Below are 18,049 nucleotides of genomic sequence, written 5' to 3'. Positions count from 1 at the left end.
CCCTAGTCACACCCATTTTGGCCTAACCAAAATAGACAATAAAAGCCTCTCTGTGGCCAGGGCGTGACAGCATCCCTGTCTCATCCCTCGGCCCTGGTAAAGAAATGTGTGTTTTCTGCCAATTTTAACTGCACAATAGTTGTTTGTGTGCATGGATTTTTTAATGTCGTACACAGTGGGGCAAAAAAGTATTTTGTCAGCCACGAATTGTGCAGGTTCTCCAACTTAAAAAGAAGAGAGAGGCCTGTAATTTTCATCATAGGTACACTTCAACTATGACAGGCAAAATTTGGAAAAAAATCCAGAAAATCACATTGTAGGATTTTTTATGAATTTATTTGCAAATTATGGTGGAAAATAAGTATTTGGTCAATAACAAAAGTTTATCTCAATACTTTGTTATATACCCTTTATTGGCAATGACAGAGGTCAAACGTTTTCTGTAAGTCTTCACAAGTTTTTCACACACTGTTGCTGGTAATTTGGCCCATTCCTCCATGCAGATCTCCTCTAGAGCAGTAATGTGTTGGGGCTGTGGCTGGGCAACGCAGACTTTCAACTCCCTCCAATGATTTTCTATGGGGTTGAGATCTGGAGACTGGCTAGGCCACTCCAGGACCTTGAAATGCTTCTTACGAAGCCACTCCTTCGTTGCCCGGGCGGTATGTTTGGGATCATTGTCATGCTGAAAGACCCAGCCACGTTTCATCTTCAATGCCCTTGCTGATGGAAGGAGGTTTTCACTCAAAATCTCACAATACATGGCCCCATTCATTCTTTCCTTTACACGGATCAGTCGTCCTGGTCCCTTTGCAGAAAAACAGCCCCAAAGCATGATGTTTCCACCCCCATGCTTCACAGTAGGTATGGTGTTCTTTGAATGCAACTCAGCATTCTTTGTCCTCCAAACACGACGAGTGGAGTTTTTACCAAAAAGTTATATTTTGGTTTCATCTGACCATATGACATTCTCCCAATCTTCTTCTGGATCATCCAAATGCTCTCTAGCAAACTTCATACGAGCCTGGACATGTACTGGCTTAAGCAGGGGGACACACGTCTGGCACTGCAGGATTTGAGTCCCTGGCGGCGTAGTTTGTTACTGATGGTAGGTGTTATGCAGGTGAGTGAGGACCCAAAAGCGGTTTAACAGAAACAGAGTCTTTTAATGTCCAAACACAGGAAAAACATAAATCCTTTTCAGAAGTCTAGTCTATATAGTATAGTCTACCCCGGGGGGGAGTGGTACCCGGAAGGAGATCAATACTACAATCATACGACCGGTGCGGAGGAAGGGAGGTGGCCCTGGACCGACTGAACACCGTGCGCAGATCGTGATATTCCTCCGGCACCCCTGTCAAATCACCAGGCTCCTCCTGTGAAGAAGGGACAGAGGAAACAGGAGGGATAGCAGACATTAAACACTTCACATGACAAGAGACGTTCCAGGAGAGGTTAGAATTACTAGACCAATTAATAGAAGGATTATGACACACTAGCCAGGGATGGCCCAAAACAACAGGTGTAAAAGGTGAACGAAAAATTAAAAAAAAAATGGTTTCGCTATGATTACCAGAGACAGTGAGGGTTAAAGGTAGCGTTTCACACTGAATCCTGGGGAGAGGACTACCATCCAAGGCGAACAAGGCCGTGGGCTCCCCTAACTGTCTGAGAGGAATGTCATGTTCCCGAGCCCAGGCTTCGTCCATAAAACAGCCCTCCGCCCCAGAGTCTATCAAGGCACTGCAGGAAGCTGCCGAACCGGTCCAGCGTAGATGGACCGACAAGGTAGTACAGGATCTAGAAGGAGAGACCTGAGTAGTTGCGCTCACCAGTAGCCCTCCGCTTACTGATGAGCCTTTTACTGGACATGAAATGACAAAATGACCAGCGGAACCGCAATAGAGACAGAGGCGGTTGGTGATTCTCCGTTCCCTCTCCTTAGTCGAGATGCGAATACCCCCCAGCTGCATAGGCTCAGCACCTGAGCCAGTGGGAGAAGATGGTAGTGATGCGGAGAGAGGGGCAACGGATAACGCGAGCTCCCTTCCACGAGCTCGGTGACGAAGATCAACCCGTCGTTCTATGCGAATAGCGAGTTCAATCAAGGAATCCACGCTGGAAGGAACCTCCCGGGAGAGAATCTCATCCTTTACCTCCGCGCGGAGACCCTCCAGAAAACGAGCGAGCAAAGCCGGCTCGTTCCAGTCACTGGAGGCAGCAAGAGTGCGAAACTCTATAGAGTAATCAGTTATGGATCGATTACCTTGACATAGGGAAGACAGGGCCCTGGAAGCTTCTTTCCCAAAAACAGAACGATCAAAAACCCGTATCATCTCCTCCTTAAAGTTCTGATACTGGTTAGTACACTCAGCCCTCGCCTCCCAGATTGCCGTACCCCACTCACGAGCCCGTCCAGTAAGGAGAGATATGACGTAGGCGATACGAGCTGTGCCCCTGGAGTACGTGTTGGGCTGGAGAGAAAACACAATATCACACTGGGTGAGAAACGAGCGACATTCAGTGGGCTCCCCAGAGTAACACGGCGGGTTATTAATTCTGGGCTCCGGAGACTCGGAAGCCCTGGAAGTAGCCGGTGGATCGAGGCGGAGATGGTGAATATGTTTCGAGAGGTCGGAGACTTGGGTGGCCAGGGTCTCAACGGCATGTCGAGCAGCAGACAATTCCTGCTCGTGTCTGCCTAGCATTGCTCCCTGGATCTCGACGGCTGAGTGGAGAGGATCCGAAGTCGCTGGGTCCATTCTTGGTCGGATTCTTCTGTTATGCAGGTGAGTGAGGACCCAAAAGCGGTTTAACAGAAACAGAGTCTTTTAATGTCCAAACACAGGAAAAACATAAATCCTTTTCAGAAGTCTCGGTTGAGAAAATAGACAACCCGCAGAGAGGGCGACAAACAAATCATTAAGTCCTCTGATCTTTACAGGAGAGTCCCCTTCTAGCAGCAGAGGAGAATAGCAGGGCTAGCGGCAACAGACTGCAGGTCCCTTCGGGTAGGCGCGGACCGTAGAGGACAGAGGCACCTGATCACACGCAGCATCTAATGAAGAAGCAGATACGACAGGACTGGACAAGGACGAAACAAACAAGAATCCGACAAAGACAGAAGCAGAAACAGAGAGAGAAATATTTTCTATGGTTCAAAAGCCTATCAGAGGGAAAAGAGGGAACAGGTGGGAGAGAGTAAACGAGGTAGTTAGAGGAGACGAGGGACAGCTGGGGGAAGGAAAGGGAGAGAAGGTAACCTAACACGACCAGCAGGGGGAAACGAAGAGAAGAGAAAGAACAGGAACAAGACATAACATGACAATACATGACAAAACACCTTGAGGATTGATTCAAACAACGTTTGCCATGTTTCGGTCGATATTATGGAGTTAATTCAGAAAAAAGTTTGACGTTTAGGTGACTGAATTTTCGTTTCGTTTCGGTAGCCAAATGTGTAGTAACAAAATGGAGCGATTTGTCCTACACAAAGAATCTTTCAGGAAAAACTGGACATCTGCTATGTAACTGAGAGTCTCCTCATTGAAACATCTGAAGTTCTTCAAAGGTAAATTATTTTATTTGATTCCTTCGCTGGTTTTTGTGAATATGTTGCGTGCTAAATGCTACGCTAAATGCTAAGCTAGCCATCAACACTCTTACACAAATGATTGATTTTCTATGGTTCAACAGCCTATTTTGAAAATCTGAGATGACAGTGTTGTTAAGAAAAGGCTAAGCTCGAGAGCAGGCATATTTATTTCATTTCATTTGCGATTTTTAGAAATCGTTAACGTTGCGTTATGGTAATGAGCTTGAGGCTGTAGTCACGATACCGGATCCGGGATGGCTCGGCGCAAGAGGTTAACAAAAGGCTAAGCTTGAGAGCAAATAGATTCATTTAATTTCATTAGCGATTTTCATGAATAGTTAACGTTGCGTTATGGTAATGAGCTTGAGGCTGTAGTCACGATACCGGATCCGGGATGGCTGGACGCAAGAAGTTAAAGAAGAAGTTACAGGTCTGTGAGAGCCAGAAGTCTTGCTTGTTTGTAGGTGACCAAATACTTATTTTCCACCATAATTTGCAAATAAATTCATAAAAAATCCTACAATGTGATTTTCTGGATTTTTTTCTCTCATTTTTCTCATCCCCCTCTTCAAAGGGGGGGACACTCTTGACACAAACTGCTACAGACCTATATCTATCCTACCCTGCCTTTCTAAGGTCTTCGAAAGCCAAGTCAACAAACAGATTACCGACCAGTTCGAATCTCACCATACCTTCTCTGCTATGCAATCTGGTTTCAGAGCTGGTCATGGTTGCACCTCAGCCACGCTCAAGGTCCTAAACGATATCTTAACCGCCATCGATAAGAAAAATTACTGTGCAGCCGTATTCATTGATCTGGCCAAGGCTTTCGACTCTGTCAATCACCACATACTCATCGGCAGACTCGACAGCCTTGGTTTCTCAAATTATTGCCTCGCCTGGTTCACCTACTACTTCTCTGATAGAGTTCAGTGTGTCAAATCGGAGGGTCTGCTGTCCGGACCTCTGGCAGTCTCTATGGGGGTGCCACAGGGTTCAATTATTGGACCGACTCTCTTCTCTGTATACATCAATGATGTCGCTCTTGCTGCTGGTGAGTCTCTGATCCACCTCTACTGTATACTTTCTGTATACTTCTAGCCCTTCTTTGGACACTGTGTTAACAACCCTCCAGGCAAGCTTCAATGTCATACAACTCTCCTTCCGTGGCCTCCAATTGCTCTTAAATACAAGTAAAACTAAATGCATGCTCTTCAGCAGATCACTGCCTGCACCTGCCCGCCTGTCCAACATCACTACTCTGGACGGCTCTGACTTAGAATACGTGGACAACTACAAATACCTAGGTGTCTGGTTAGACTGTAAACTCTCCTTCCAGACCCACTTCAAACATCTCCAAACCAAAGTTAAATCTAGAATTGGCTTCCTATTTCGCAAACAAAGCATCGTTCACTCATGCTGCCAAACATACACTTGTAAAACTGACCATCCTACCAATCCTCGACTTCGGCGATGTAATTTACAAAATAGCCTCCAATACCCTACTCTACAAATTGGATGCAGTCTATCACAGTGCCATCCGTTTTGTCACCAAAGCCCCATATACTACCCACCATTGCGACCTGTACGCTCTTGTTGGCTGGCCCTCGCTTCATACTCGTCGCCAAATCCACTGGCTCCATGTCATCTACAAGACCCTGCTTGGTAAAGTCCCCCCTTATCTCAGCTCGCTGGTCACCATAGCACACCTGTAGCACGCGCTCCAGCAGGTATATCTCTCTGGTTACCCCCAAAACCAATTCTTTCTTTGGCCGCCTCTCCTTCCAGTTCTCTGCTGCCAATGACTGGAACGAACTACAAAAATCTCTGAAACTGGAAACACTTATCTCCCTCACTAGCTTTAAGCACCAACTGTCAGAGCAGCTCACAGATTACTGCACCTGTACATAGCCCACCTATAATTTAGCCCAAACAACTACCTCTTTCCCTACTGTGTTTATCTTATTTATTTATTTATTTTGCTCCTTTGCACCCCATTATTTTTATTTCTACTTTGCACATTCTTCCACTGCAAATCTACCATTCCAGTGTTTTACTTGCTATATTGTATTTACTTTGCCACCATGGCCTTTTTTTGCCTTTACCTCCCTTATCTCACCTCATTTGCTCACATCTTATATAGACTTGTTTCTACTGTATTATTGACTGTATGTTTGTTTTACTCCATGTGTAACTCTGTGTCGTTGTATGTGTCGAACTGCTTTGCTTTATCTTGGCCAGGTCGCAATTGTAAATTATAACTTGTTCTCAACTTGCCTACCTGGTTAAATAAAGGTGAAATTAAAAAAATAAAAAATTAAACATTTGTCTGTCATAGTTGAAGTGTACCTATGATGAAAATTACAGGCCTCTCTCATCTTTTTAAGTGGGAGAACTTGCACAATTGGTGGCTGACTAAATACTTTTTTGCCCCACTGTATTTTTCCCCCAACATCGCTTTCCATCAATTTCTGTAGCAGACCCTCATTGAGTCAACAAAACAGACTTTGCCTTTGTTTTGGTTTGTTTGAATACATGGTTGGTCGTACAGTAATTTGGTAAAAAGCTCATTTGAGTTTTGCTCAGTACATTGTTTTCACTGAGGTAATGTAACCAGCACTACCAGTACTTCAGTACATCATGTACAGGAATACATGTAGCCACAGCATAATCTAACACTTCAGACAAACCACCATCCCAGAGAAGGGGCAGGACCCCAAAACACTCTCCACAGAACTTCTGAGAAGTGTGTGTGTTACATCTGAGCTTCAAAACCGAAGCACAGCCCACATTTGTAATGACAACACAGCAGTAAATAAAGGGAGCAAATTGAATCCAAGTAGATCAGTCCCAGGATACTATGGCTATCACTCACATGTTGACGTGTTGACCGCTTACATTAATATGGATACTTTAGACTGTAGCCTAAAATGTCACTTTTTTTGTTTACAATGCCTCTTATTCCCATTTTAGCACAGTTTGTTACTAACACATTAAATAATATTTGATTTACGAAGCTCATATTGTTGTTTCAGCCTCCTTATTTGAATGCTCTTGCAGTAAATCACTCTGTATTTGAGCTGTGTATTCAGTTTGCATTCATGACATGTAATCAGAGTGTATATTTCGAGTGTAAATCCAAAGTGTGTTTTTCAGACTGTTTATTCATGGCGTGTATTCAGGAAGGTATTCAGAGTATGTACTCACGGCATGTATTCGGAGTGTGTGTCGGTTTCATTGCCTGGTTGGGGATGGTGTGTCACGCTGACTGTCAGCTCCTCAGCACCATCATTCTGTGGCTACGCAGCAGGCCTGTCTGTGACAGGGACATCTGACAGGGATCTGACAGGGAGCAAGGGACACCAGAGCAGCGTATAGCACAGAGTGCCTTCACTCCCTGGTCATGCACAGGGAAACACTGGCCAGAAATGTTTTAATGTTGCCCATTTCCAGTAGAGCACCATGGCAGGGAGTGGGTGGATGGGGACGCTCTTTTAATATGTTGTTGAAGGGCAATTCCACGGTAATGAAATTACTCAGATTTTCCACCTTAAAGTGTATGCCAAACAAAAACCATTGATTTCCAAGTTGCACAAGCACTACTGTGAAGAATTTCCACACGAAATCTCACAAAAACACATTTGCTGGATGAACTGTGCAGATGCAATGTTTGGTACCAGAATTACAGTAAAATCTTCCTCAGTTTTTTATGCGATCGCGTTTTCCCAAAAACTCTGTAAAATATCTATTCTTAACTAAGATTCAAAGATGTCTGTAGGAATAATCGGGTGCCAGTTATGGCATGACACTTTGAGTTTGAAAAAAATCTGTTTTGGTTAAACACTATTTACACCCAGTAACAGAACATAATTACATCATGGGTCCCTGATCTGTACTTCATAGAAATGCATAATTATGTATATGAATATCAACCTCCTCACGGTGATGTATCCTAAACAAATAATTATGTTTCGTAACTTAAATAGGTATATAGGCATAAATATTAAACATTATTCTTCGCATATATTGGTATTATTCTACACACTGGCTATTATTCTAATGACCTCTGCCCCCAAACAAGACCACATTTGGTTGGTCCGGACCAGACCAAATCTGAACCAATCATAGATGTCTACTGTATGTTTGACAAGTTTGGACATCACAGTACAGCACAGCACATCACAGTATAGTTCAGTACAGTACAGTAGAGTTTAGTTCAGTACATTATACTGTCCTTTACTCTTGTGTGCTCTGCTATACGGTACTGAACTCAACGTTTCTTTACTGTAATCTACTGTACATCTGTGGACGGTGAAATCAAGGCCAGGGTGGACTGACCAAATTTAAACTACTTTTCAATGTCCATGGACATCACCTGTTGGTCGGGGATCAGTGGTTGCGGATGCTGGTAAGAGTAAATGGAAGAGAGAAGGAAGAGAGAGGGAGAGATGCTGAGAGAGATAGGGAGAGGTTGTCCAGACTGTTTTCACAATATCTATTTGACCACCAGTCAACAGAAAAAGAAAGAAAACAGTTATTAGCTTAACATAACAGTATGCCAGTGGAACAGAGAGCAGTAGCAGGTGACCCAATTGTGGTTTGTGACTACTATGATTTCCCATTGTAGCCAATTCAATGGCAGTAATTCTGCTACAGATATTTTGTTAATTCTGTACCATTTGACAACTAATTTGATATTATCCTATGGACTTAATATGTTGGTGCTCAAGGGTAATTATACATGGAAATTACCTGAAGTTAATTAAGCTTCTTTCTTTTGATGTGTTGATAAAATTAATGTAGCTTGTTTCTTTTCAATATAATGTCTACTGGCTACATTCATCAAAGTTCCACTTCTTTTCTGATTAATCCTTTTGGCTTTATCCCTTATATTTTTACATATTCTTACTATTTCCAGCGCTACATGATGAGGTCATTCACATTCTGACTTATAAACAACTGAGATAAATTCAAAATGAAATCCACCATCGACCCCAGAGTCAGAAGAACAAACCTCTTCTATTATACAGTATTATGTGATGTTACCTCAGCCATTTAGTAAGAACCAGTAGACCTAAATGTCTGAACGCTGACCGCCATCATCCATCCAAGTAGCCTTTTAAAAAATGAGTTACTGAACTTCTCACTTCAGCGGGCCCTCAATAAGGGGAGCTGTCTTGGTTTGACAGGGGCCCCCAAGAGTCCTTCTCTCTGGGGCTGTGGGGGGCGTCTCTCTGGTGATTGAGCATGGAGTACCATCTATCTGACTGGAGGTCTGCTCTTGGTCACTGGACCTGATCACAAAGACCATTATTTCTCCACTCTGAGTGAATCTCTGAGCATTGCATTGTTTAAATCTCAAAAATAATAAAAAAATAATTCAATCACTAACTAGAGAAATAGAGAAAGACAGAGTAATATAAGTAGAAGTAAATAAGGTAAAATTATTCTGTAGATGGAGTGAGAATTAAATATAAATGTAAAGAGAGAGAGAGAGTTTCAGCCCTCAATTGTACTGTCAGAGACAATCCTGAACCTTACCTCACTCCATCAGACCCGTAGGGTTCCCTTTGAGTAGAGACATCGCCAATGGGGGAGGAGAGAGATGGTAGAAAACGTATCCATCAAGCAGAGAGGGCTCTACTGTGATATTTGAACTTTTGGCATGTGGGAATAAACTGTATGATGCCAAGACAGGAGGAATATGTCACTCACAGGTAAATACGTGTGTGTGTGTGTGTGTGTGTGTGTGTGTGTGTGTGTGTGTGTGTGTGTGTGTGTGTGTGTGTGTGTGTCTGCGTGGACATTTCTACTGAGTGTACTTTATGAACAATGAGAAAGATATAGATGGGGCACCTCAACCCCTGCAATCTGTATCTTATTGTCCATCCTCTGGTTGCCATAATACTGAAATCAGCTTACATTCTCTTTGGCTTGACACAGTCTGGCCAGCAACAAAAGGCCTGGGACTGCAGTAATGCTGTGATTCAGTTAGACACACAACCAGATGTGGAACCATCTGTCCTACTCTTTGACTCCCTGTTCTTTTCCCCTCACACCCCAGCCTCAGTTAGCCCCCCCAAAGGGCTCCATTTCAGGCAAGAGCACACACACAAAGACCCTGGATTATTTCAGTGCCTCCACCTAAACAGGCTGTCTTCAAGAGAGAATCATTTAGGCTGAATGTAAATCATTGGGGTTCAAGCCTTAAGTAGATTGTCGCCTCAGGATTGAGAACCTTACTTCCACAATGAGAACACTGATGATGACTGACAGCTCATTACTTTAAGGAAGCGCTGTATTTAGTGTGCACGTGTGCAGGTGGTAGAACTATTATAGTGTGCTTTCCTGAAATCTGAGAGATCTTTATTTTCCAGTAGTATTCACAGTAAAAGTTTAGCGGATGTTTTAATGAACAGACCCCCACACCTCTCCTCCTGACTCCACAGGCCAGACACTGAAGACCAAACCCAATACAAAATCCCACCAGAACAGTATTAACTTCTCTGTCTGACCGTTTAAACATTTCCAGGCAGTATATCTTCATTCAAAGACTGCGGTCTAAGGCAAGCTAAACTGACCACATTTTGACTGCCACGATAGCTTCAAGACATTACACCAAGCCATGATTGAATGCAACCGTATTAGGATCAATAGTGGCAACACAATGTGACATGGCTTTGTTTCATCCTTACTTAATGATACGTTCATTAGTAGTGATACAGTACAGACATGTGTCTGGAGAGTAAGAGACACCATAGACAGACATGAGACATTCATCACAGACTGGACAGTTACTTTACATTAGTGGCAAGGCTCTAGGCAATTGTTTTCCACTGCCAATTAAGACTATTGAGATGTTAGCCTATGATTCAAAAAGCCAGCTATTTCATCTAACATATCCAGGAAATGCATGATTGATATTCAAAATAGTGACAGGCTGATACCTTTTTAACAGGAATCAACATAATGCATTGGCTATTAGTGTTGACCAAATAATGTTTTTAGAACAATCTACAGGAACATTGTGAAGCAAAATCACCTAAAATTACAGATGGTAGAAAAATGTTTTCGTTAAAAGGAAGGCAATGTCGGTGTCTGTAATTTTTGGTTCATCATCCCAGCTCTAAGTCAGAGACAGTGGTACTGTGTTCAAATGTGCTAAAAACTAGTGGGTACATCAGGCGCACAAAAATGCCAGGGTGGCTACACCTCCTCAGTACCGTCTTCCCTTCCCTAGAGCCAGTAATGAATGAGAGCTGGGAGTCTGGTTGGCATCTCATTTTACAACTTTGCCTTTTCCTGACAAAACACTTCATATGAAAACCGATCATATGATTTACTTGTGGAACCTTTTCCATGCCTCTAAGAGAAGTCCTAAAACTGACCAAGCACCCCTCAATTCAGCAATTGGTAAAGGCTTTTCCCATTCAGGCATAAAATTGAGTCACTTGAAACACTGCTGGTTTTAAGACATTACCTGTTGAGATTCATTTTCAACCATCATGATTTGAATCACATATGCTTCTCTGTCACCAGGAGCCCATATCTTTTTATTTCAGGCTGTTTCCTGTTCTGAAGCACACACACACACACACACACACACACACACACACACACACACACACACACACATACACATACACATACACACACACACACACACACACACACACACACACACACACACACACACACACACACACACACACACACACACACACACACACACACACACACACACAGCTCCTGATAACTGATTGTTTCTCTCAGTCCGCAGCTCAATGAGCTGGTGTGTGATTTCTTCCTCCACAAGTGTGTGACGTAAAGCATGACCACATCTCCTTTTTCCCTGGTGGGAGCTCAGATCTCAGGCCTGTGTCCCGCTTATCAGGCCCCCTAGGGGTTCTGTATCTCCCATCGATCACTGGGGCAGGCATAACTAGCCACTTGCGCTCTGGCCCACAAAGACACAATCAAGGAGCATAACTCCCCTCGGTCCAGCTTCTGATTGAGTAAACAACAAAAAGGCTGCAGATAGAGAGGTGTAGGTGTGTGTGTGTGTGTTTATTTAGTTTTACTATACTTCACAAGGTCTTCACAAGGATAGTAAAACAAGGAAAATTCTGAGATTATTTTAGGTTTAGGGGTTTTGGGCTATGCTTCCAACTAGGTTTAGAATGAGCAGTTAGGGTAAGGAGTTTGTCTTTAGGGTTAGGGTTAGGTTAAGGCCCGGGTCAGTTTTAGGGTTACTGGTTGGGGTTAGGGTTAGGGTTAGTGGTTAGGATTAGTGGTTAGGGTTAGTGGTTAGGGTTAGGTTAGGTTGGATGTCATAAGGTGTATGCACCAATTTGTAAGTCGCTCTGGATAAGAGCGTCTGCTAAATGACTTAAATGTAAATGTAAAGGGCCAGGGTCAGTTTTAGGGTTAGTGGTTAGGGTTAGGGTTAGTGGTTAGTGGTTAGTGTTAGGTTAAGGGCCACGGTCAGTTTTAGGGTTAGTGGTTCGGGTTAGGTTAAGGGCCACTTAAGCCATGAATGATTACAAACATCAGGATCATTTTAATTAGAAAAATTAACCTTTAAAATTGATTGGGGAGCTCTTCAGAGGATTATACTATTGTGGATGGGATGTGAGCAGCTGGTAAAAATGCCCTTTGACACAAAAGTAAAAATAAAAAAATCCTTATGTCCACAGACATAAGAAGAATTGGTGACAATAGGTGACGTCAACCAAGGTCCAGTAATTTTTTTTTTTTACCCCCCAATTTCATGGTATCCAATTGGTAGTTACAGTCTTGTCTCATCACTGCAACTCCCGTACGGACTCAGGAGAGGCGTATGTTGAGAGCAGTGCATCCTCAGAAACACAACTCAACCAAGCTGCACTGCTTCTTGACACAGTACCAACTTAACCTGGAAGCCAGCCGCACCAATGTGTCGGAGGAAACACCATGCACCTGGCAACCATGTCAGCGTGCACTGCGCCCGGCCCGCCACAGGAGTCACTAGTGCGCGATGGAACAAGGACATCCCTGCCGGACAAACCCTCCCCTAACCCAGACACCACTGGGGCAATTGTGCACCACCCCATGAGTCTCCTGGTCGCAGCCAGCTGCGCCAGAGCCTAGACTCGAACCAAGAATCTCTAGTGGCACAGCTAGCACCACGATGCAGTGCCTTAGACCACTGCGCCACTCAACCAAGGTCAAGTTAGACAGCTGACCATGACACTGTGAAGGCTCTAACAGACCTCTCTGACAGTCTGGGAACAAGGGAGGACATCTCCCTGACAACTGACAGATCAAAGGATCACAGGGTCATGGCTATGGCTGACTGACCATTCCCTAAAGCCAAAATGATTCAGTACGCTGCATTTGGAAGTTGACCTTCGTCCCAGATCTAGGGTCAGCCTAATCATATTCTGACGCTTTGCAGTGGTTATGCGGAGAGACTTGTGCCATATCCAGTGATGTCATGGCTTTGGGCATACCCGTATGTGGCTGCTAGACTTACTTTGTGCCCAGTCAACTCTCATTCATTCCTAGAATTTCTGCTCAAAAGAACCCTGTTACCCTGTACATATTGCATGCATACATCTGCATTTGATTCAGGCATTGAGAGGGAAAGATCAGCTCAATCTTCTATTACACATGGTGTCAGACATTACCTGTCTATGACAGAGGGAGGGAGAGACGGTGGGGGACAGAGATGGAGAGGAGGAGAGAGATAGTTTAGAGAGTGATGATCAGTGAGCTGTAGCATGTGGTGGAGGATAGCTAATCATGGTCTCCATCTGGAGAAACATACAGCCGCCTCTCAGGTTATTGAGAGATAATGGGATTCTCAGAGTCCCGCCACACAGCTTAAGACAGCGGTGAAATCTAAAGATAAATAATGCAAATTTAGGTTTGTCTCTCTCTGTGTGTTAGGATTCCAGTGCACCCTTGGGTGTGATGAAAGATTGAGAGAGACCCCCCCATCCCTCACCCGTCACCTCGCAGGAGAGAGACACACCAGCAAACAAGTCCGATGAGGTCCTTTTAGAGCTCTGTCGATCTCCACATGACAGTCTGGGCAACCTTGTGTCCAGCCCCAATGGGGTTTCCTAATGGATGGGTGTGCTGTAACTCCCTACGGCTACACCAGGCATAACATACACCTGAGAGAGTACTGCTTTAATACACTACCCTCCTACCCGTTGGTGTGTGTGGACCCTGTTATTTCCTTGGTGATGTGGACACCGAGGAACTTCAAGCTCTCGGCCCTGTCAATGTGGTTGGGGGCGTGCTCGGGCATCCGGCGCCAACAGAGATGGCTGCCTCGCTTCGCGTTCCAAGGAAACTATGCAGTTTTTTGTTTTTTTACGTGTTATTTCTTACATTAGTACCCAAGGTCATCTTAGGTTTCATTACATACAGTCGAGAAGAACTACTGAATATAAGATCAGCGTCAACTCACCATCAGTACGACCAAGAATATGTTTTCCGCGACGCGGATCCTGTGTTCTGCCTTACAAACAGGTCAGCGGAATGGATCACATGCAGCGACCCCCAAAAAAACGACTTCGTAAAAGAGGGAAACGTAGCGGTCTTCTGGTCAGACTCAGGACACGGGCACATCGCGCACCACTACCTAGCATTCTTCTTGCCAATGTCCAGTCTCTTGACAACAAGGTTGATGAAATCCGAGCAAGGGTAGCATTCCAGAGAGACATCAGAGACTGTAACGTCCTCTGCTTCACCAAAACATGTCTCACTGGGAAGACGCTATCCGGGGCAGTGCAGCCAACGGGTTTCTCCACGCATCGCGCCGACAGAAATAAACATCTTTCTGGTAAGAAGAGTGGCGGGGGCGTATGCCTCATGACTAACGAGACATGGTGTGATGAAAGAAACATACAGGAACTCAAATCTTTCTGTTCACCGGATTTAGAATTCCTCACAATCAAATGTAGACCGCATTATCTACCAAGAGAATTCTCTTCGATTATAATCACAGCCGTATATATCCCCCCCCAAGCAGACACATCGATGGCTCTGAACGAACTTTATTTAACTCTTTGCAAACTGGAAACCATTTATCCGGAGGCTGCATTCATTGTAGCTGGGGGTTTTAACAAAGCTAATCTGAAAACAAGACTCCCTAAATTTCAGCATATCGATTGCGCAACCAGGGGTGGTAAAACCTTGGATCATTGTTACTCTAACTTCCGCGACGCATATAAGGCCCTGCCCCGCCCCCCTTTCGGAAAAGCTGACCACGACTCCATTTTGTTGATCCCTGCCTACAGACAGAAACTTAAACAAGAGGCTCCCACGCTGAGGTCTGTCCAACGCTGGTCTGACCAAGCTGACTCAACACTCCAAGACTGCTTCCATCACGTGGACTGGGACATGTTTCGTATTGCGTCAGATAAAAATATTGACGAATACGCTGATTCGGTGTGCGAGTTCATTAGAACGTGCGTTGAAGATGTCGTTCCCATAGCAACGATAAAAACATTCCCTAACCAGAAACCGTGGATTGATGGCAGCATTCGCGTGAAACTGAAAGCGCGAACCACTGCTTTTAATCAAGGCAAGGTGTCTGGTAACATGACCGAATATAAACAATGCAGCTATTCCCTCCGCAAGGCTATTAAACAAGCTAAGCGTCAGTACAGAGACAAAGTAGAATCTCAATTCAACGGCTCAGACACAAGAGGCATGTGGCAGGGTCTACAGTCAATCACGGACTACAAGAAGAAACCCAGCCCAGTCACGGACCAGGATGTCTTGCTTCCAGGCAGACTAAATAACTTTTTTGCCCGCTTTGAGGACAATACAGTGCCACTGACACGGCCTGCAATGAAAACATGCGGTCTCTCCTTCACTGCAGCCGAGGTGAGTAAGACATTTAAACGTGTTAACCCTCGCAAGGCTGTAGGCCCAGACGGCATCCCCAGCCGCGCCCTCAGAGCATGCGCAGACCAGCTGGCCGGTGTGTTTACGGACATATTCAATCAATCCCTATACCGGTCTGCTGTTCCCACATGCTTCAAGAGGGCCACCATTGTTCCTGTTCCCAAGAAAGCTAAGGTAACTGAGCTAAACGACTACCGCCCCGTAGCACTCACTTCCGTCATCATGAAGTGCTTTGAGAGACTAGTCAAGGACCATATCACCTCCACCCTACCTAACACCCTAGACCCACTCCAATTTGCTTACCGCCCAAATAGGTCCACAGACGACGCAATCTTAACCACACTGCACACTGCCCTAACCCACCTGGACAAGAGGAATACCTATGTGAGAATGCTGTTCATCGACTACAGCTCGGCATTCAACACCATAGTACCCTCCAAGCTCGTCATCAAGCTCGAGACCCTGGGTCTCGACCCCGCCCTGTGCAACTGGGTACTGGACTTCCTGACGGGCCGCCCCCAGGTGGTGAGGGTAGGCAACAACATCTCCTCCCCGCTGGTCCTCAACACGGGGGCCCCACAAGGGTGCGTTCTGAGCCCTCTCCTGTACTCCCTGTTCACCCACGACTGCGTGGCCACGCACGCCTCCAACTCAATCATCAAGTTTGCGGACGACACAACAGTGGTAGGCTTGATTACCAACAACAACGAGACGGCCTACAGAGAGGAGGTGAGGGCCCTCGGAGTGTGGTGTCAGGAAAATAACCTCACACTCAACGTCAATAAAACTAAGGAGATGATTGTGGACTTTTGCTGACGACAGTGTTGTGTTGTCAGCAAAAGTAATGATGGTGTTGGAGTCATAACTACATAATAATGAAACACAAGCAGTAGTTTGAGTAGGCTACATCTGTTCATCCCCACCACAATCAATGGAAAATGCTAGGTGGCGCAGTGGTCTAGGGCACTGCATCGCAGTGCTAGCTGTGCCACCATAGAGTCTGGGTTCGTGCCCAGGCTTTGTCGCAGCCGGCCGTGACCAGGAGGTCCGTGGGGTGACGTACAATTGGCCTAGCGTCGTCTGGGTTAGGGAGGGTTTGGCCAGTAGGGATATCCTTGTCTCATCGCGCACAGCGACTCCTGTGGCGGGCCAGGATAACCAGGTCGCCAGGTGCACAGTGTTTCCTCCGACACATTGGTGCGGCTGGCTTCTGGAATGGATGCGCACTGTATTAAGAAGCAGAGCGAGCACCACCCTATCCACATTGAGGAGGCTGAAGAAATTTGGCTTGTCACCAAAAACCCTGACTAATTTCTACAGATCCACAATCGAGAGCATCCTATCGGGCTGTATCATAACCTGGTACGGCAACTGCCTCGCCCGCAAGGATCTCCAGAGGGTAGTGAGGTCTGCACAACGCATCACCGGGGGCAAACTACCTGCCCTCCATGACACCTATAGCACCCAATGTCACAGGAAGACAAAAAAGATCATCAAAGACAACAACCACCTGAAGGCGAGGTCAGTGCAGGTGCTACCATCCAGAAGGCGAGGTCAGTGCAGGTGCATCAAAGCTGGGACCGAGAGACTGAAGAATAGCTTCAATCTCAAGGCCATCAGACTGCTAAACAGGAAGCACTAACTCAGAGAGGCTGCTGCCTACATGGAGACCCAATCACTGGCCACTTTAACAAATGGATCACTCGTCACTTTAAACAATAACACTAAATAAAGCCACTTTAATAATGTTTACATAACTCATATCATATGTATATACTGTATTTTATACCATCTAGTGCACCTTGCCTATGCCGCCTGGCCATCGCTCATCCATACACTACCATTCAAAAGTTTGGGGTCACTTGTTTTTGAAAGAAAAACACATCTTTTGTCCATTAAAATAACATCAAATTTATCAGAAATACAGTGTAAACATGGTTAATGTTGTCAATGACTATTGTAGCTGGAAACGCCTGATTTTTAATGAATATCTACATAGGCGTACAAAGGCCCATTATCAGCAACCATCACTCATGTGTTCCAATGGCACGTTGTGTTAGCTAATTCAAGTCTATAATTTTAAAAGGCTAATTGATCATTAGAAAACCCTATTGCAATTATGTTAGCACAGCTGAAAACTGTTGTTGCTGATTAAAGAAGCAATAAAACTGGCCTTCTTTAGACTAGTTGAGTATCTGGAGCACCAGCATTTGTGGGTTTGATTACAGGCTCAAAATGGCCAGAAACAAATAACTTTCTAAGAAAGGAAGGCTATTTCATGCAAGAAATTGCCAATAAACTGGAGATCTCGTACAACGCTGTGTACTACTCCCTTTGCAGAACAGAACTGGCTCTAACCAGAATAGAATAGAAGGAGTGGGAGGCTCTAACCAGAATAGAAAGAGGAGTGGGAGGCCCCGATGCACAACTGAGCTAGACACATTAGAGTGTCTAGTTTGAGAAACAGACACCTCACAAGTCCTCAACTGGCAGCTTCATTAAATAGTACCCGCAAAACACCAGTCTCAATTGTCAACAGTGAAGAGGCGA

At 44.9% G+C, this 18,049-nt stretch overlaps 1 protein-coding gene across 1 annotated transcript in view; it reads right to left on the bottom strand.

Moving 5' to 3' along the window:
- Positions 1-280: 280 nt before the first annotated feature.
- Positions 281-18,049, bottom strand: part of LOC118361425 (beta-1,3-galactosyltransferase 9-like) — a 46,855-nt gene continuing 29,086 nt past the window's right edge. Inside the window, exon 3 of the transcript XR_008134017.1 lies at positions 281-1,376. The gene's annotated coding sequence lies outside the window, so the exon portion shown is untranslated. The remainder of the gene's footprint in view (positions 1,377-18,049) is intronic.

Source organism: Oncorhynchus keta, unplaced genomic scaffold (genome assembly GCF_023373465.1).
Source record: "Oncorhynchus keta strain PuntledgeMale-10-30-2019 unplaced genomic scaffold, Oket_V2 Un_scaffold_584_pilon_pilon, whole genome shotgun sequence".
NCBI classification, from domain to species: Eukaryota; Metazoa; Chordata; class Actinopteri; order Salmoniformes; family Salmonidae; genus Oncorhynchus; species Oncorhynchus keta.
Note: the sequence above shows the minus strand (reverse complement) of the source record. Positions and strands in the feature narration are given on the sequence as shown.